At 37.2% G+C, this 21,423-nt stretch overlaps 1 protein-coding gene across 7 annotated transcripts in view; it reads right to left on the bottom strand.

The window, feature by feature from the left end:
• Positions 1-21,423, bottom strand: part of LOC100649702 — a 398,659-nt gene that overhangs the window by 374,141 nt on the left and 3,095 nt on the right. The gene's annotated exons all lie outside the window — the stretch shown is intronic.

The raw sequence follows: 21,423 nt of genomic DNA on the forward strand, positions 1-21,423 counted from the left end.
TTAATATTGTGATTACGAAAAGAAATTCCGAGAGCTCGCTCGATATCTTTTTCTATTTACATTCGTTAGAACAAAGCACTGCTCGGTGCTTAACGGGGTAAGTTTTCTGCGGTTTAATCATAAGTTTAATTACATCCAATCCACTTGTAGGGTGGATTAGGAATCAAATAGAGGAGAAGTGGGTTCTATTTGTATCAAAATTCAGATTTAAATCTGAAGATTGAATTATTGGATAATTATTTTCAGATACGTATATGGCTAAAACAGAAAATGTCTAACACGGGAAAACTATGCAAATAATAAATCATCAATATAATTGAAGGGATAAAAATGTTCTTCTCCCTTGAAATAAATTATAAGACATCTAGAAAGAGGCAAGTACTTGGAAGAGTCTCCATTTATTGTTCAAAGATCGAAAATCAATTCTTAACGTAGCAACATCAAACTTTTCGTCCAACGTGGTTTCTTTAGTTTTCGTGAGTGGATGTAGTATATCATACGAGTAACTCGTACAGAAAGAGTAACGAGTCATTTAGGAGTTATTAGTTCCGCCTCGAAAACAGAGAAACACGAAAATAGGGAATGGGCGAAAACGCGAAGGCGCAAAGGCAGCGAAGCGTATCTCTCCTGCCCTCCTGTGTGTTTCCCTTGAACAGCCCCCTATGAATTCTGTCTAACAGAAGAAACTACGCCCGTAAGGTCGTCGCTTCACGAAATGTACCCGTTCGTACAATTACCACGACAAGAGGGACTCGAACTCCGTTTCTACCGTAATATTTATGTAACCGTTTTGAGATGCCCTTTGGTAAAGAGAAACGCAAATATCGTTGACGTAACAGATTGCCAGTTACACTGCATGAGCCGTCTTCAAGAAGACAATGATATAAATCGTTTAAATAATACTTTGAAGTTTAAAAATTGAAATGTCCGAGAAGTCACTGTAGCGGCACATGCGTCAACGGAAGCATGTTTGTGTCAACTGAAACCTGGAGTGTCAACGTTGTTTTGGTTTACTAGGTTCAAAGGTAAACGAACTCCGGACAAAATATTATCGCCGTTATTTGTAATACCACCAGTCGATACGAATAGACGAACGTGCTCTCTAGGACAATCATTATAGCGAGTTATTATAGCGAGTCATACAGTCGAATAGCGAGCGTAGAGTCGAACAGCAGCATTGAGGGAGCGACGATTACGACCGGCATACGCTATCTCTGTACTTGTATTTAAACGTATTTTTTATATACATTGACTATTATAATTTTATCACTCGTCTCTTTAATAAACCAACACGTATAACAAACCACCTCGTCACATTTTTCGGCTCTTATGGAAAAACAATGTTGCAATTCAATAACGTTGTCGACTAGCTTCATATCAAAACAATCTTTCCATTTGACTTTTGAATTGTAAATTTGTATATTCGTCACTTTCTTAGACATTTTAGAAATATTAATAACATTATCTATGTACAGGTTAATGTTAATTAAATCAAACTGATATTGCGCAACCTTCGAATTCGTAGGAAACTTTTGAAATGGTTCGCGCCAGGATCATTTTCTTGCAGAATGTTTCAGACGATTCCTAAATGCACTCTGGACTAAAAGAATGGAAAGGAAAGGAAAGGAAAAAGGCGCGCGAAAAGTTAAAAGCGTTGCGTGTTATACGTCGAGACAAATGCTTCCAGAGAACGGCACCGTGTTTTGATTTTTCTTGTAACGTTAATGTGTCATGCAAGTGTTCCGCGAAATCCGGCGAAATAACGGTGGTAAAAAAGAAACGACGCGGGACAGGGTGGGAAGTTTGCTGACGGCGTGCCCCGCGGCCGCATGAAAATTTTGTACGTAGAAATTTATTTCGGATAACGACGCACGGTTGACAAATTCGAAAAGCGAGAAGCTCGCTGCTCGTGTAACGCCTTCTTGCGAGAAACACGGTGACAAATACTTCCCCGGAAACCAAGTAATAATATGTACTTTCTTGCATTGTCGAAAATATCGCGAGGCAACCATCGAAGAATGCGTGTTCCAAAACCTTTTATCGATATAGTATGAAATTTTACGTTCGTTCGTTAGCGTAATAACAGTACATGTGTTTTAAACACTTCGACTTTCAAAATATTGCAATTTTTCGTCTGTAACCTTCGTTTGCTGTTCTTGTGAAAACAATTCTCGCAGGAATTTTGTAACTTCTCCAATTAACTTTCACAGATCGAATAAAATAAACATTGTCCTTTCTCTTGGCAATACCTCGGATAATAAACGTAATTTCCACAAATTAAGTGCACTGTGGAGATTCGATTAAATAAAGGAAAGAGGGAAGAGAAATTAGAGACGTCCGACGGAAACGAGATTCAGTAGCGTCGTTAAGATACCGACCAATTAGCTGGAACACGGATCAACCAACACCCGCAGGAGAAGGATTCCGATTTTTTGCCAGAAATACTGACTAGTCGTCGAAGCGAATTCGCGATTTCGCCCGACGTTAAATCGAGCGTTCCCATAGCGAGGCTGGAATCCGCGAATCGCGCCAACAAGGCGGAGGCGTTCTGCTCCGACTAATCTACTAATTGGAGGGTGGCCACGATGCCACTGGGGGGTTGTGGAGCAAATTGGGCTAATACAGAAGCAAACAGCATGACGCCTATAAATACGCGGCATCGTGGCACCATCTTCCAGAAGCAAACGCGTACGATGCATATTGTCGAAGTACGCATGCATATTTAAAGGTCTGTCCACAGATCGTTACGGTCCAACTACGTTTCTCACTATTCTTAATCTCTCTTTATTGCTTTCCAACATATATTCTCTACGAGTTACTGTAGTATTTCATTTCATCATCTAACGTTTCGTACGGGAACTGGATCGTTGATAACCTGAATGAAATTTTACCCTTGAACTTTTTTCCCCTGACAATTAGGAGCAAGATCTATCTTTGTGCAAGACGATCAGCGAGTTTCAGATGGAAATGTTCGTGAAAGTAGATAGGCTCGTTTGCTCGTCTCAAATGACTGATCCGTTGATCTTTGACTAATTTTGAAATCATTTTTCCCAAGTTAATCAAGAATACCTATCGTATATACGCTACTGTTCGTTTAAATGATCACAACTTGAGGACCAGGCGCAAGGATACGTTTTATTAAATTCTACAAAATTTTTAGATTACAAATCGTTTGCAGTTACTATATTTTTCAAGAACGAAAGAACATGATCAACTCTCCGCGAGCTTATCGATCAAACTTCGGACTTAACGCTGCTACGTAATACTCTACGATTATAGTTCCCAATGATTCTACGACGTACATGAAACCTTTGAATTAAGAACCGCAGAGATCGTTAAGCACACTTGTGCCAACGTAAATCATTTTCTAAATTCATTGCAGAATTATAAGAACGATATTAATTCCCGGCCGAACGACGTTATGACGACAAAGAGGACAGCTAGTTTTACGTGTGAATGAAGCTTAACGGGCAAAGGCGCTTCAAGCGCTCGAGGGTGAAGAGGAGAGGCCTGCTACTTCTCACCCTCGAGATACGGGTAGCACGCCACGTTTCTATAATAAGTCCTTAACGACCTTTCTAAATGCAGTCGGTACCTTCACAATCGCTACCCACTATGTGACAAGAGCATCCATTAGACGGGGGTTACGTGGCCGCGTATCGTAGGGACGAACCGGCTCGATGAAGGGAGCCTCTCTCTAACCATGAAACGACAGAAACGAACATTTTTTCCTTTCAACCGGCAACAAGAAGCGCCTTACCCAAAGCCTTGCCCCTTTGTGTTTTTACTTGTCATAATTACTTGGCAGAAACATAGACAAACAACAACTGCCAGCTAAGTTAATAATGTTTTGTTAGGAGACAATAGGTAGCTTCGGAGATCTGGTCTAACTCGATTTCTAGAACTCATTTTAAAACACTTTTGTCTAATTTGATCGTTATTAAGATAGTAGATATACCTGTAGGTATGTAAGTATATATATAATATTTATATTTTATTGATGCTGCACACGCATATACCTTAAATACAATACACGTATACATTAATAACATATATTTACAAGTGATTCTATGAGATCTAAGGATTGAAAGACGAGTTGGATCGAAATTCTTTTATCCTAGAATACTTTGTAATTAAAAATCTGTCGAAATAAAGGAAATCAATATTCCTATCCGTGGTACTAATCTCAAATTAATGAGAAAATTAACAAAAGTTCACTAAAGACACAATTAGTAAAATAATTAGAAAATCTTGACCGGTATTTCCAATTTCCTTCAAGCGAGACACGTCAAACGCGCAAACAGCAATTTCCGATGGTAATAAGTACTATGTAAATCACTTACTACTGAATTTTTCTTCTTACTTGAAATTAGCTTGAAACACGAACTTGTATAAATCAACCAAGAAATGGAAACGTTTGCAGCCGCGTAGTAACCGAGATTCCAGTCGAGCAATAATTACAATAGTTTTCGAATACTTTGGCGGTTTTCTCATGCAACAAAACACAGCTAGCTTATTTTCAAGTGCCGCAATAACCCGGAATTATGCAATGCACACGCAGCTACCTATGTAAAGTGGAAGAGCCATATGCGGAGAGCGCTTACAGGTTGCAGGTGCACCTGTACCGCAGCAATAATTCAATGTATCGAAGCGACCGGGCACGGTGCACAGCTCGAGAGGCATGAACGAACACGAAAGTCGTGGAGAAATGCAGAAATGATAAATTATGTGCAACGATCTCCCCGTTCGAGTTCGTCGTCCATGTCAATTATTTAAGAAACAAAAGTTCTCGCCTGGACTCGACGCGGAAGAAACGAAGAAGGATTTTCGAGTAGAGTCGGATTCGCCAGGATGTGCCAAGGCAATAATTCAATTGCCTGTGTTACAGTGGTGCAACCAACGATCCAGCGAGGTGGCAGCCTGGGAGATAGTGAAAAACGCGTAGAATATACGAAGGCCGAAACTTGCAGCATTTCGTCGAAAGTTTCCAACTGAAATAGAGGAAGGTCGCTGAGAAATGATTAAGAAAAGAAAAAGACGAATGGAGATGAAACGTTGCCAAGACCTTTCTACCTACGTACTGTCGCAGTAGAATTCTATGAAGTTTAGCAACGAAGTACAACGATAAAAATGTAATACTAGAATTTGATGTGAAATTTACAATCATTTTAAGGCAAACAACATTTTCATATCTCCAATACTTTCAATGTTCTCAAGAATTTTATAAAGAATTTTATGAAAAAAGTGCAATAATATGTGTTTAGTATCAAAACCAAATAAATAAATAAAATTATTAATTAATAAAAACCAAGTAATAAATAAATAAAAAAACAGTTTTGGTACGATGAATAACAACATTTTGATCTGACTCAACATTTTAATCTGTCCTCCGCTAAAAGTAAAAAATCTTACTTATTCCTTGCTTCTCCTATAGTCATCAAATATTACCAAACTGAAGCATTGGACCAATACCATATTGAATCGATACCGTAAAACATAGAGGGGATAATCTTGGAAATATAAAAGTTTAAGTATCTAACTCCACTAAGAACACTGAAAATTCCCTTGCTTCGTCGGTAGAGTTACGTACAATGCAAGTAGTCTCCTACACACGGGAGAACCCGATTCTACAAAACGGATATACGCAGGACAGGTACCGTTACCTTTTAAAGGCGTATTCATGAGCTACATCGTTTGGAATTGTCGTTCAACGTAACCACCCACCAACAATGCTGCGGTTGCCTGTGCGAAAACGATGTTCCATAGTTCCATGATAATCAATCTACGAACAAGGAAGTCACCGGTGCCCACTTGTACACGATTAAAGCAGAATCTGGCTGTTTTCACGTCATATTTCAACGACGTATTTAAAAGCAAGTTCTCTCTCTTTCTCTCTTTCTCTCTCTCTCTTTCTCTCAGTCGAACGAACGAAAAAGGAAAGGATACTGCCGGCTCATTCTTGAATTCCTACCATTCAACCGCGGAATGTCGTAATCAGCGTTGGGTTCATTCATAAAAATATCAGTGAATGATTTCAACGAAATGATGTGTCTGTATCGCAAAGAAATGTATAGAGGAGGGTTATTTTCTGCGTGTATTTTTTGTGCAAAATTAATCGAAAAGAATTGTTATAGAATATTTGTTCAACTTTTTAGATTTCATATTTCGTATTAATCAATGGATATACACCGTTCGGGATAATTAGAGAATCATTACTTTATACGGTTTGACACAGCAATATAATATAATATAATAATTCTATCAGTTGTACTAGTATTTATAGCGACCACAAAAATATTTGCGTATTGTTATATTTGTCGGAGATGTAGGGACATCGGGCCTTTCTTTAGGAAGATCTCCAATACTTGGACTCGAGGTGACATAACTGGTCGCCGAACGTAGCCACGGTCACGGGATGAATGATATGTCTAACAGAGAAAGTACCGATGTTGAGGGACACGCTGTATTAACAATCAAGCCTCGGTCAGCAGCAATGTTGATTTTACGCGGGACTGCCTAGTAACGGCGCTTGGGAATTTGTTGATATTCCCGATCAATATGTAATTGACAAATGTGACCGTATCTGTCTTTTATTTTTCAATCACCTTGGAGAGTTTACTGTTATCGTCTTGGCAGTCTGAAAGTAACCCAGCGTCTAAGTTAACGTGTCTGCGTGCTACAAAATGTATTCCATTGTACAAAGAGTTTACCCGTTGACCGTGGATTCGTTATTAAGCCCAGGAACATTGTCAATAGCTTTTGTTATACTTATTAATTATTACGCGCTTAAAATTTCTAACGAAAACCCGACATATTTATTATAACATTTGCATACTGGTTTAATTAGGTTCGAGTTATTAAATTTCGTACCATTTGCCAATACTCTTATGTGACTATAAAAATAAATACTATGAAAATAAAATGCACAGAATATTATCAAAAAAATGCTTCATTGGAAATAGTGAAACAAAGTACGTCCAAATACCTTTGTATCCACTATATAACGTTTCGTACAAACAAAGAGCATACAACTAGAGAAACAGACGATATCAAAGAAAACGTTACATCAAACTGAGCAAACGATGATTACGCTATGCAATTCCCCAATGATTTCAAAGAATTTATTTTTCGCTGTTTTTTCTTTTTTTTCAAGTTACCTAAGAATTACCTTTTTGCTTACATTCTTTGGACACCGTACTAGATAGACAAAACGCTACAACTCCCTGGAGTAAACATACAAGACCGAGCCGCGGAAGCGCAAGTAGAATTTCTAGCATCGGAACGCGAACATTCCACATCCTAGAAATGTTGCTGAACCATCGTTCTAAGGCTAGAACTCGCACGAAACTCTGGCAGGTAATCGAGTAGAAACGGAAGTTGGAAACCAGAGCGCGTTTTTCCATGGGGAAAAGAGAAGAACCCGAGACAACGAGGCTCGAAGAAACTCAAGATATCCGGCAGTTTTGTGTGAGAACGTGCAACCCTTATGCAGAATTTCGCATGCGACCCTGTTCGTGATCGCAAGGCTACCTCTATCGACTAAACACGGAACACACTGGCAACTGAACACACTGACCTTTGAGATTCGACCCGCGATGGGAGAGGATACCTACGATTCAAGTCAGCCGAGAAAAGGTGAAAAGAGCAAGAGGATAAGTTCATCCGCGTCCGCAGTCCGCACGAAACAATAGTATCAGGACTATATAACTCCGATGCTCCCCTATTTTAGTTAGATCTGCATGCAATTCGAAATAAAAACTACGCCTCAATATCTATTATGATTCTAGATATTTGATTTTAGTATCTGGCCAATGTAATGGAATATAATTTTAGAACTGTGTAATTACGAGGTTCTTAATTACGAATTTTGCGTAGAATCGACTACTCACGCGTGCTTGTACGTTATAATTGCAGTAGGTACTAAATATACATACAGATCTCATAAATTAGATTTAAATTACACAAAAGATGCCTACCGATTCTTGATGTCGCTTGAACAATTCTGTATATCAGTTCATATTCGAATGTTCGAAGCCAGCCTGAAAATTCGTTGATACGGATATTTAAATTTTACGTTTATTCGTTAAAAATCCAAGATACTTCACTCTCATATGTCTGGAAAATGAAACGCATCTTATGATTTGATAAAATCCTACAACTGGTCATTCTCAGACCGTAGTGATACTGCAAGATGGTATTATGTCGTAACGTGTGAAATGTCCAATTTCTTCAGCTAAGACGAACGTGCTTTCGTTCTTTATGAGACTAAGTTCGCTAATCCAGACACTAAACGTAAAAGTAAGAAACGATACAGAAAAAGACTTATGCAAATAAACTGTTTAAAAGCAAATGGTCACAACGATTGAAATTCTCATGCAGCAGTAACAACACGAGAATTTAGAAGTCTCGCGTAGAGCGAGAATCCAACGTGTCTCGAAGAATTCACCGGGAACATTACGCGGCGCTGGTAGCCGTGCATCGTCGTTCAACAAACGACCAGACGTCGTTAAACCGCTATAAACGCATAGACTCGGGATATACGAGCGTTGGAAGCAAGCCATTAAAGAACGCGCCAACCACGACTCTAACGCGCGCCTCTAAATCCGCGATTCCTTGAAATCTGCGCGGCTCATCTCGCGAATCGAACGCCACGCGTAAATTTTCGGCGAGTAGGTGTGTCGAGTGGACACCACGTTATGTATATATACGTTGCATCGTAATAAGCGGACATCTGTTTCGAGAGTTTGTAACGATAATAGCTACAGGATGATACGTTTTGATAAATGGACGAGATCGAATATATATCAGTTTCAAAAGATCCTTTGCTCTTTGATGGCATGATAAAATCACGAGGAATGCAGAAATGGACGATTTAAAAAATAATTATTTTCTGGTCCTCAAGATTTCCTGCGTTTCTATGACATACAAAATTAAATATTTTCAATTGTTCACAGAAATTGTTCACAATGCGTGTGATAATATTTAAAGCGTGAAATTTGTAACACTACATTTGATCACCTTTCTGAGTCTCTCTAAGTGTATACTGTTAAAGAATTAATAAAAAGAATTAGCCTTTTTGCATTTGATTAATGCGATTTGGCTCCTTGAAAAGTGTTATTCGATTTTTTGTTCACGAATTGAAGATAAAGAAAAGGAGAGGGTTAGGTAGCGTATATAAATAAATTAAATTCTGAATGCGAATATTTATATCCTTCCCTTCCAGCGATATATCTTCCAAGAAAACTTTGCCGAAGAAGAATATTGAAACTGCTGATCGATTTTATTAAAGAATTCTCTGGATACAAATAATTAAAGTAAAGAAAATATTCATAAACTTAAATATCAGATGTTTGGGATTTTAGAACCGTTAAGAAAAATTTCCTCGTGTTCTCAGTTTAACATTAAACCAGCGGACATTGATTAACCTAAAGGACGCTATCCCCTCTCATTACGATGTTTGACATACCATTTACTATACTGCATCGCTAGTCCGGTAAATTAAATTTCCACCGACGATGAATCTTATCCCATCCCTTCAATAACTTTCTAAAGAAGATTACTTCTTTCAAGCAACCGGCTATGAAAATAGCTTTCTCAACGCTTGCAAAATTCAAGAGGTCAGAATTCTGTATAAACGGAATTCAGAGGGACCTCCAACTATTTGGCACAGGTGCTGGAATTTCGTGGACGAAGCTATTTCGTGTTCGTATTTTCATCGTACATTATAGTCCAATGTTATTAACCTGCTCGAATTGTAGAAAACGCACTATTATACCATTATTTCAAGTATAAAGTAGGATAAAATCGCAGGCAATTTAAAGGAAAATCATTTCAATTCTATTGTTCCAGTACAATACCATTCGAATCTATCCGTACGATCGGGATATCGATCGGAGAAATCGCAGCCTCCTCCAAATTGATCGACTACTATCGTTGATCACACACGTATAACGTACAATATCGTTCAAGAGAATATATTTTATTTATGAAGTTGCAGATGCTTTTACAAATGCTTTTACAAATACCTGCTTTACGATCGTCTAGTATAATAGAATATTATGACGCGATTACGTTACTTTTTTAAAAACCAATATGCAACGATAAAGCTGGTATTTATAATTTTCAATCCTTGCTGAATTATTTTCTTAACGAAAACGCTTCATCTTCAGATTCTACAATCCTTGAGTCATCAATCGAATCAAGAAGGTTCTTCCAAAGGTAGAGAAACTTCTTACATCGACCTATATACGGTAGTCTTTTAACAGATAATTTACATTTACTGTTTCAAGCGCATAGATGTTTAAGCCGCTATCTTTGTATGAAGATAGAAAGTATTACTCTAATTGCATATTTATTCATCGTTAATTTGCACAGTTTAGTGAAATTCGAATACCGTTACTATAAATCGATCATAGCGTTCGGATGCTTTTGAACGGTAGTGTATTATACATATATTGCACATACGTTAAATACGAAGAGAAAGAGAGGGGAAACCGACAGAATGGATAAAGAAAAACTGAACGTGTCCCGAAGCCTAACGATCTCTCTACCGAGGTAATTAATCTAACGATACGAATCTCTTTATCTCTCTCTCTCTCTCTCTCTCTCTCTTTCCAACATCGCTTTTTTTCCTATGGACAAACGCTAATTAGAAGCAATATATTATCCACGGTTGCTTATCAACGGAAGAACTTGAATAATTCAAGGCATGATTACCGTCAAGGTGAGCCGGTCGTAGGGTCATTCTTCCATGGTGTCCACGAGCCTCTAGCAATTAAATTTATCCGCCAGAGAGACCGGCTCCTTGCCAAATGAAAAAGCGCTTCTACCGGCGGAATTTGTTTGTTATGCCTGCGTCATCGTGGATGCCAGAACGATAATGGAACTTTGAGACGCCAAAACTCCATCAGCCTCCCTCTTTCGAACGCTTGTATGGATGGTGGAGACTCGATGGCTAACGCTTCGATGTGCTCGAGGTCGCGAAACTCTTCGTCCTTATCAAACCGACCGTGAAAACAGGTCACGGGTTTCAAACGTGACTTTGAGGCTGGTGGACTAGTCACGAGACACTTTAATCGATCTTCCTGCTGTAAAGAATATCGTGTTCGACGAGGTTTTTCGTAACGAGTTTCTACGGTTATGTTCTACTTTTTCACGATTTATATGACGATACGTCGATGCACTCTGAATGGATTATCGGCTTAAAGCGCGAGTTTCGAGTTGGTACACCGATCGTGAGACACAGTGACCGATATTTCTGCTGAGAACATTGCGTTCGACGAAGTTCTGGTAATTGCGAGGGAAATATAGTTGCAATGAGTTTTTATGGTTTTCCTTCGCTTTTTCACGACATATCCAGACTTGATGGATTCTAGATGAATCACGAGGCAGTTTCTGTTTTATAGAGAAGTAGAGGAGCTCGTGATGGAAGAAGTGGCAAAGGATAGTGAATGATAAGTTACTTTTTTAAAAAATCGTCGTTCCAAATAGATTAATTTCTCTATCGTAGGAGTCGGTACTAACACTGATGATGTCAGAATCGATTACAGCGTTTTAATTATGACATGACAAGGCATGAAATATAAAATAGAAGAGAATCTAATATATCAACTATGTGACGCCGGAGAAATATAAAACAGAAAACATATAATAAATAACTGTATAATATATACAAAAATCAGACCAATCATACTGAGAAATAAGAAATGGTCAGAAATAACAGTAACAACGACGACCGAAAAACAAATATAGGAACTGGCAAATTTCATAAAGGGAAACATGAAGTCGAGGAGGGCTTTCTGCATGAACGAATAGAGAAACCAAAGAGGGACGAATAAGGATGAAATACCAAAGACTGACACATAGGAGATACGTTATATAGTAATATGTATAGTAAATTAAGATATATCTATATCATAGACAAATAGATAATTGAAGACTGCTTGTAGGAAACACTGTAAAATTGGAGAATCTTTATTTTTTATTGATAAATGTTCTGTATATCAATGAGAACACTGTCGCGCAGAATTTAAGTACAATTTCCCTTTCTAAATAGTTATTAATAATGCTAGACGATACTGTCGCAATGTCGCTTCGTTTATGCATACGTTAATGCTACGTTAATGCGTAAGTTTCCCTCCTGGGAAATTTATTTCTTGGCACTTACAGTGTTTTCTATCAACATTCTTCAATAAAGATTTAGCTTTACGCAATAAGCTAAGACAGAAACGAAATGTAAAGGGCGGGCACATACACAAAAAGATTGTAATAGGAATAAGGCTCGGCGCAATAAACAAACACAATACAATAAAAACACAATACAAATACAATGCAAGTACTTTCTGTAATGGATATTCTGGAAGTAACATATATATTTAACGCTTCAATGGATATATAAAATTCTTAAAATAAAACTCCTTCGATCATTTTTCCAATAAGCCGTATTTTTCGTGCAAACGCTATGCGATTCTTGTTTCACATGAAAAAGCTATTCTCGTGACGTGGTCGAACGTTCGCAGCTCCAAGCCGAGTCGTCGGCACTCTGGTGAGTTTATTGCGCGCCTAGCACCTAGCTGCGTCGGAATTTCGTGTTCCGCCAGAGGAACACGAAATCGCTGCAACCGCTGCTTAGCTTTTGCTATTTTTACTCCTTTTAGTCGATGCACACGCGCAACCCAACCAGGGTCCACGCGATTCAGGTTCGCAAAGCTTGCGTGTACTCGAAAAGCTCCGCGAAAGAAGAATGTAAAACCACGATTCACACTGACGCTCTTAAGATTTGTGAAATAAATTAAAAGAAGAAAAGGAAACGAGAAATATTTCGGAAAATAAATCGTTCGTTAATTCTTAATTATGTCTATGTTATTCTGTAATTCTATTTACACTAAGTCAATGTAGTATTTCATAATGCAAAGATGCATAGACTGCACATAATATGCAAAATTAGATAGGGTAACGAAAATAGATTACTAGTTATACTAATCGATAAGCGAAACAAATTCCCAATAATGAAGATATATTCGTAAATATAAAATTACAATTAAAGATACAAAGTAGAAACGTAGTCTAGCGATAATGAAATAAACATTGCCTGTTTTTAAAAAGTTGTTTGTAGGATTAAAACGTTTGACGACTTCGTTTGACAAAACACGTTCGAAAGCAAGTAAAAGCCAACTCTAAACACGAGTTCGATCGCTAGCTCGAATATCAAGCACTGTATAAACACGTCTAGCCGCTGATCAAGCTTCAACTACGATTCTAAAGCGGGTAACCGGAGGGAGAACCGAGGGTGGTACTCAGAAAAGTCGAGAATATCCAAACTTTTCAAGCGATGCGAACGTAAAACACGTCGGTATCGCATCTCGTTCCCCGGTTTACGACCGATTATTATCAATGATGATGTTGCAAAGAGAGTACTGACAAATGCGACAAGTGCTTCTCATAATTTCACAGTCACCGAAAAGCTTTACGCGAAACTATGTAAACCACGCAAGAGTATTACGTACAATTCAGGATTTAAGTATTAGGACATTTACAGAAAACGAATTAAACCACAGAGATTACTATTAGATTTTTAAGAATTATTATCTCTCGTTTGGAACCTGATGAGAAAAATCTTATCTTCAGGTATTACAAAATAAAATCTTCTTTTCTTTATTCCTTCAATCATGACATTCGTATCGTATGTAATTTTTATATTTTACTTGTTCTTATCCGATTCAGATTTTCATTCGAAATTATTCCAACAAAGTTTTAGCATTTATCATGTTTCTCTTTTACGCTCTTTGTGTCTCAGTTCTCTGGTTTTACACCTTTTACGAAACTTTAAATTACTTTATTTTTAGACAAGGACGTAAGTCGTAGGTTAAGGCGTAGGTACGCAACCAGTTTCTTCGAAAAGAAGGATCAATCAAGTATAGGTAAGCTCGACTCTAAAGTTAGATCGGCTCTCTGCATAATTTCTGTTCGACGCGTGTTCGCAGAATTGTGTTTGGTTGTTGCTAACCGAACAAATTCCGCTGGATAGACAACAAAGTTCTGCGACTACACTTGAATATTTTGCATTTCTACCACATATAAAAGACACATTTAAAGGGTGTGTTATTTCAGAACGCTCTTTTGTTTCTTTTCAACGCACATCAGCTCACGAAAGTGTTCGAATACTCGTAGAATATTTACTATATACCAAATTTGTACTATATATATGTTTGCAGTAAATAGTTCGTAACGTTTATATAAATTTTCAGATTGGTTTCAAATTCGACCAACATAATCACGACAGTCGTGTCTCGTTACCGTGCTAATGAAATTTCAAAATATTCTATCTAACACATACGATATAATGGTTACAAAAATTTATGACATTATTATAGCATTTACATTCATCAACTAGATTTACTCGATTTTGATGATTTCTGAATTTACTTGACTAACTAGATCCAAGCATATTAAATTTCGTATGAGTTAGCAATGCACTCATATCGTTAGGAAAATTTGGCGCTATGAAAAAGAAATGTAGAATTTGATAAGAAAACGCCTTATTAATAAATAAGGGTGTGTGGCAATACTCTTTGCAGTCACTGCATATATATAAAAGATTTCTGTGGGGAGTACTCAAATGTTTTCGTAAACAATTGTATATATATATATATATTTATACATACAACGTTGCGTAAGTCACGATTAGAAGTTCGACGCCAATAAATCGTCGCTTAAAAACCAATGTCTCGGCTATTGGAACATACTAAAAAGGTGGGAAGAAGAGAATTTTTGCGACGGCTCCGAGTCTCGTGTGACCCAAATACCCAACAGCAAAGCGTTCTCTTTGGTGAAAATCATTATCGAGGCGATCTAGAGATTTCGGTTTGCTTTCAAAAAATCTGAAGCCACGACGCTTTCCTCGAAAATACGAGGAACGCAGCGAAATGGTCGAGTAACCGTGCAGAGGAAGAGCGCATCGTATTTCCACGAGCAAAAACTTTCGACAGGCCAGAAACTCGGTCGGAATTTAGCAGCTCTGCTCCGTTCAGTACGATTTCTTGCTCGTTTCCACTTCTAATTGGCGCCGCAAAAGCAACCCGAGCGGCCGGATTTACCGCTGGAATTTCATCTGTCCATCGTTATGTGCCGACACAATGAAATTCCAACCAAAATCACTGCTTTTCTAACGCGCGAATTACTGCGATCCTTTTACATATCTATACACCTTTCAATCGATTAAAAGTACGCTCGTTCGTTTTTTATGTCTCTTCCAATTAAAATTCAAGATAATTTCTTTCTTATTATTGTACCGAAGATTGATTTAATTAATAATTAACGGCTTTCTCCTGAATATTTCTTTTCGAAATATCACGTCGTTTCATCCAATGCCCATGATCCATCCATTCTTAAGCTATCTTACTTTATTTGCAAGAAGCTGACGAAATTTGAGTGCAACGGAACCCGATTACGATCCTTTCTTATTTTTCGTAGCGTGGCAGCTTATTCTCTTTTTCATGCCGTGCGCGGTCTCTTTAGACTTCTCTGCTCCTCTCGTCTCTTTTCATCCCCCCTTTCTTTCGTTCCTTGTGCATGAAGGCCGGAATATCCGGAAACGAGAGAGGATTTCGCTTGATCGAGTTGCACGCTTCTCTCGCGCGACAGATATAATTGTGAATGAGATTACAGCCTCCAGCAAATCCTATTCAACGGTTTCACGTTGCTCCCCGTTTCATGCACTTTTGCGAGATGGATACACCGGCGTCAAGAGTGCAGGGAAAAAAGCTAGCTGAATTTTATCGAGTAACGATGCGTTCGTCCATTATACCCTTCCCAAAAGGCCACCTCTACCGTCTAATTGCAGCTTATTTGACGTCGGGCATGATCCTGTCTCTTTTATTCCTAGCATTTCCTGTTTCTCCACAGCTATGCACGTAACAACGATATAACGCGTTCAGATGAATTTTATACAAGCAAGAATTGCGTCCCTAATTTTGAATACTTCTATCTGATTAAAATAGGAATTATTGCTGTCTTTATTTATTACTTTCTCGTCTTTATTTATGAGGCTATCCCTTGACTTGCAAATAGTTCTTAAACGAAACAAGATAGACAGAGAGATATTTTTTATCAAAGAATAATCTCCTCTTTCAACCTTCTAATCAACCTTTTCACAAACTTTATTAAAGTGCAAATGTGAGCAATAGCAATGACGATACGCGTCTTCCTGCAAAATATAAATCCACTACTCGTGTGTTTAGCGCATTGATCAGCAAAAAATCACGCGAATATTTATCTTCTTCAACGAACGGTATTCTCTTCGTTTATATGTATATATCTAAATTTATATTACGACTATGTGATTATCAACATACATATGTAACGTGACATTATTCAAAGCTACTTGCGAAAACTTCAAGGGATCTCGATTAATTCCAACTTCCACTCAGTGGACCAGAGCCATTAAACTCTGTTACATACACGACACGAGAAAAAGCTCCATAAATTATAAAATATCGGGGAAAAGCAGGATGAATTAATTAAATATCCTGGTGCAGCGTTTCAAATGGAAATGCCCGAACGATCGACGCGGAAATTTATAAAAGGAAAGTCCAGCTTATCCATTTATGTTCACGCGAACAAGCAAAAGGAGCGTATTTTGCATGAGATAATCCAAGCGCACGAAATTGCATTGTTTTTAGAATAACCGCAATCCTCTCCCGTACCACCCACTGTCCTTTTCGGTTCATTCCCTCTCTTCTCCCCTAAATTCCCTATAACTGTATCGCATGATACACTTGACGCATTTCCTGTGGGTAAATTCCTTGACGAACTAGTTTTCAGCTGCGTTTGCATTTCGACCGCATCGCGCGCATTTTCTCGCTCGGGAATTCCGCGCACCAGTTAACATTTTGACCGAACAGAAGCTTGATCAGAAGTACCGTTACGAAATTACTCGCCCGACAAATTTATATTGAATGAATTGAGCCGATAAGACTAACGAGAGATCGGTCGTTTTCGATAAGTCGCGGATTAGAAGAGATATAGGTATCCGATATGGATCTATTAAACGAGCAAGACGAGTTAACTCGTCATTTAGATTGCAAATCTTTCGGGTATAATAATTGATTTATTTTATCTTTTTTATTTGTTTACCACTATCATTCCATTTCCGTAAAAAATAAATTATATCGAATTTATATTTCTGACGTCCGAAACCGATCTAATTGAAATCAATTTGTTTTCTCGAATTTTTAATATCGTAATTAGAGAAGTTTATAGAATATACAAGTTTTTAGATAACAGATGATTCGGCTAATGAGTTCATTTCGTCGAGAAAATGCGTGATGAGAATGAGCAAGGGTAAATTTATAAGAACGATAGTCTCACGTAGCAGAACGGAATGACAATAAAGTACAGGAGAAAGAAGGAAAATAATAATTAAGCTATAGATTCTTACGTATTTATGAGAAATTTGAAAGTACAAAGTTAAGTTTCATCCCTTTAATTGTTTTCGCGAAGACATGAATTTCTTTAAATATCCGCCGTTGAATAATAACTAAAGGAGAATACATATATAGCAGATAATGTAACGTGCGAGGTCGAGATTAAAAAAATAAGGAGACCTCTGTTATCGAAGCTAATGAAATAAAATAATGTAGTATTTGACGAATGTTTTACATCTCTCTTTTTTTATCGATACTTACGTAAGTTATTTTGATACCTTGATTTTTGATAACTTGATAGTTGCAACATATTTATACTTATATCTATTCTTCATACAGAAATATTGCTCGACACATTTCGTGCGAAATAAACTAAATATACATCGGCATAAAAGGTGTGAAATGTATCAAATGTTCGATATACACGAAGTAATCTCTGATTACGCGTAAATGATGGTTTTAAATAGTAGCTTTTGCTCGTACGAATCATCAGATTACGAATCATAGCCGACATTCAGAAGCGTCGGTGCAACATTTTATCGCAGGTCGTACTTAAAACACTTGAAGTCTATTTTAATAGAACGGAGTTCCGAGCAACACGTTCGAAAGCAAATAAATACATGCACCTATGTATGTCGGCGATTCGTTTTCAAGAGGAAACAAGTGGAAAAGCCGTTTGAATAATCCTCGAGAAGATACGTAAAGAATTCGCCGTGCTCGTTACGCTAATAACTTTTGAGGCATGCGATGATTGTTAAGATGCACGAAGAACAATCGATATTTTCGAAATATTCAAGAGGACGATGAAAAATACAAACAATCTACGAATTAGCCAGAAACAAAACCTAAGTAATGTGGCATCGTTAAGCACAGTGTATTGAATTTTAATTCCGAGATGATTTCAATTTCGTTCGCCTGTTACGAACTTCAAAAGTCTTCGGAAAGACTTTTAAGAAAACCTGTAGCATACAATTGAAACCAGAAATCATGTGGACACTATTCTCCTCAATTTAAAAGAATTTTGTAATAATAGAAAAACGAGTAGAAGATCGCTGCTCCTGTGATCTTCTTCGATTCTACGTAACAAAGGTTAAAAGCTGTCACTATAAAAAAAGTTGAATTATACGAAACACTTGCGATAACCTAATTACCTAAGTACAAGTTTAAGTTTTAGCTTGTATTTTTAAACAACGCCCTGATTTTACGCTCTGCTTTTCTTCCTACTGTTTTTTACAGTTCTTGCGTTATAATAAGCAAAAATAATTGCTTAAGAATCATCGTTTGATAACAATCATTTCGTTTCAAATCTAATCGACCATAAGTAGTTTAATGAAAATTAATGGAGAGAGACCAGAACGCAGCAGGTGTTATGATAATTCGTTTAAATTAGTCCAGGTAAACATCGGCATGCAAAATTATGCAGGGAGTTAAACCTTCGTCGTGTGAATCGCCGTACACTAGGGATCGCGGCATTATTTACGCCGTTGCAGTTATGTTACATTGATCCCGCGACCCTGTTGCCTGTATTATTTTAATTTATCGTGCAAGTATGCACACCTATGTTTATTTGGATTACAGTTCAGTTCCGATAATAATAGATATAGTTCGTCGTTTGTGCTCTGCTTGTTGAAAGATCTCGTGAAACTCGACGTGCCCCACCAGGTATATTTTAATCGATGGAACAAACGAACGCATAAAACGAGTACACACCGGCGTAGAAGATGAAATAAAACCATTATTAATTTTACAAAAGGTAATTTTGTAAAATTGTGTAATCTCATGATTTAATAAAAATTCAACAGAGATAGATATTTATTTTACGATATGGGACATGATTTGTACTCCAATATGAAATATAAATTAAGTTTGAATATTCTAGGTATATACGTGGTTCATTTGTTTGATAGTGAATACATTATTAATATTTACACAGATATTGATAAATTAATTTTAGCCAGCCACTACAGGAACAAAGGAGGATCGACCTACAAAATTTTCAGATAGCCTGAAGGAAGATGCATCAAGAAGTTCGTATGCCGCATCATAAATATATTGCTCAACTTCAAGCCAAACGTGAGAAGTTTAATTACTTGGCACGATAAATACCAACGAATCGATTATTTTACTACAAACTTTATATTGCTTTCTCCAATTAGACTAACGTTCGCGTGTACACAGAAATCCGCCTAATTATTATCTATATTGCCTACGTTTTACAAACTTTCTCTCCAATTTCAAATTCAATGCCAATTAGCCTAAGCACGAAACATTCCAAAACTTTTTCAATCCAGAAAAAACGAAGAGGAAAAATTACATACACGGCTCCCGTTGTTTCGGTATCGAAACAGGCGAGAAAAATAAAAAAAAAATCCTCTAAATAACGGAAAAATATAACAGGAGAGGATAACGTCCGTTCGGCATTCCGATTCCATTCGAATGAATTTTTCACTCGAAATTAATACCAATCGTTTGTTGAAGTCGTCGCTCCGATAAGCGTCTGTTCTTTTCAAAGCTTTTCGCTCTTATAAAACCTATATACATGTGGTGCGTTCGTCCGACGAATATGATACGAAAAAAAACAGGTATATTTGCTTCTACGAGTGAAACTGACGAGCAAACCGAGTCACAAAGACAGCCTCCTTAGGACGTTCCACGAACAGGATACACACAAGGAGATCCACAGTGTAAGAAAAATTCCACGACAAATAACGAAACGTTGGAATTTGTCTTTGATCTCGACTCCATGTCCCGATTATTTTTCTGCCTTTTCGGTAAACCGAATGGTTAGAGGGATTCTGGTTCTTACAACGCTGTCTCTCGTTACCGACCGCATTATTCTATTGTTCCATTGTTCTACTGTGGTTAGTTATAGGTAGTACAGTTATAAATAACGCACTAACAAATTTCTTCGTGCCGTAAATATTGGCACGAATTTACCCGTGTTTTATGGTACACGTATGTACGTGTACAGAGGCTCACTAATATATTTGGACACTTACCTACCATAAATAATTCTCATCCTATATATTATGGTATACAAAACCTATTCTATGTATATTGTATAGAAAACATTTTGAAATTTCATCGTAGTACTGTAATGAGAGACGACTGTCATGATTATGTTGGTAAAATTTCAAGCCAATCTGAAAGTGTATACAGAAGTTACAAGATATTTATTGCAAACATACGTATATTTCAGTAGGTGTCATAGCATATATTGTAATAAACATTGCAAATAGACCCACTCAATATCGAAACTTATTAAAAAATATCATGATTATTTATTATCAATATAACAGCTCATTACATATTAATGAAATTTCAATATGTTTTATGTAACACGCACAGTACATTCATAAAAGCTTTCTATAAATGGATACATATTCGAACAGTTTTATGAGCCACTGTACGTGGCTTTGTGTTCGAAAGTCGACTTTGGATACCTTTCGAGTGCGTGTGTACTGAAATAGCTATGTATACTCAAATAAACTATTAGATAGGTATATCGTAGTTGAATATATTCGCAATATTATTTACATCACTTTTGATATAGAGGTTATGTAGATTGATTGAAACGAAACATAAGAATCGATACTGCTAACTAACAAAAAGAAAACGCTGATAATACGGATATATTTGTTAATCATTGATAAGAGTAACGTTAGGTATGACTAAAGTTTTCGGGTGAAATTTGAGGCGCAATTATCGTACAACGACCTCACTTTCGTAATTAAAGCGTCACGTTACGTTGCTCTAACTTTACGCGGCAAGTTCAATGCACCGAACGATACCTCGCGATTATCGATTACCGACCGACGTTCGTATTCCAAATTTCTCGTATCGTTTCCAAACAAAGTAATTTATCGATATTTCTCCTAGCAGATTTTTTATAAATTAGGAAATTAATCGTTAAATAAAATTGTTACTCGTTGAGACATTTCTTTTTAGTTAATATCTCTTGTTTCGAAGCCAAGTACCACATTGTACATGTTATTTCAAA

Source organism: Bombus terrestris, chromosome 12 (genome assembly GCF_910591885.1).
Source record: "Bombus terrestris chromosome 12, iyBomTerr1.2, whole genome shotgun sequence".
Classification (NCBI taxonomy): Eukaryota; Metazoa; Arthropoda; class Insecta; order Hymenoptera; family Apidae; genus Bombus; species Bombus terrestris.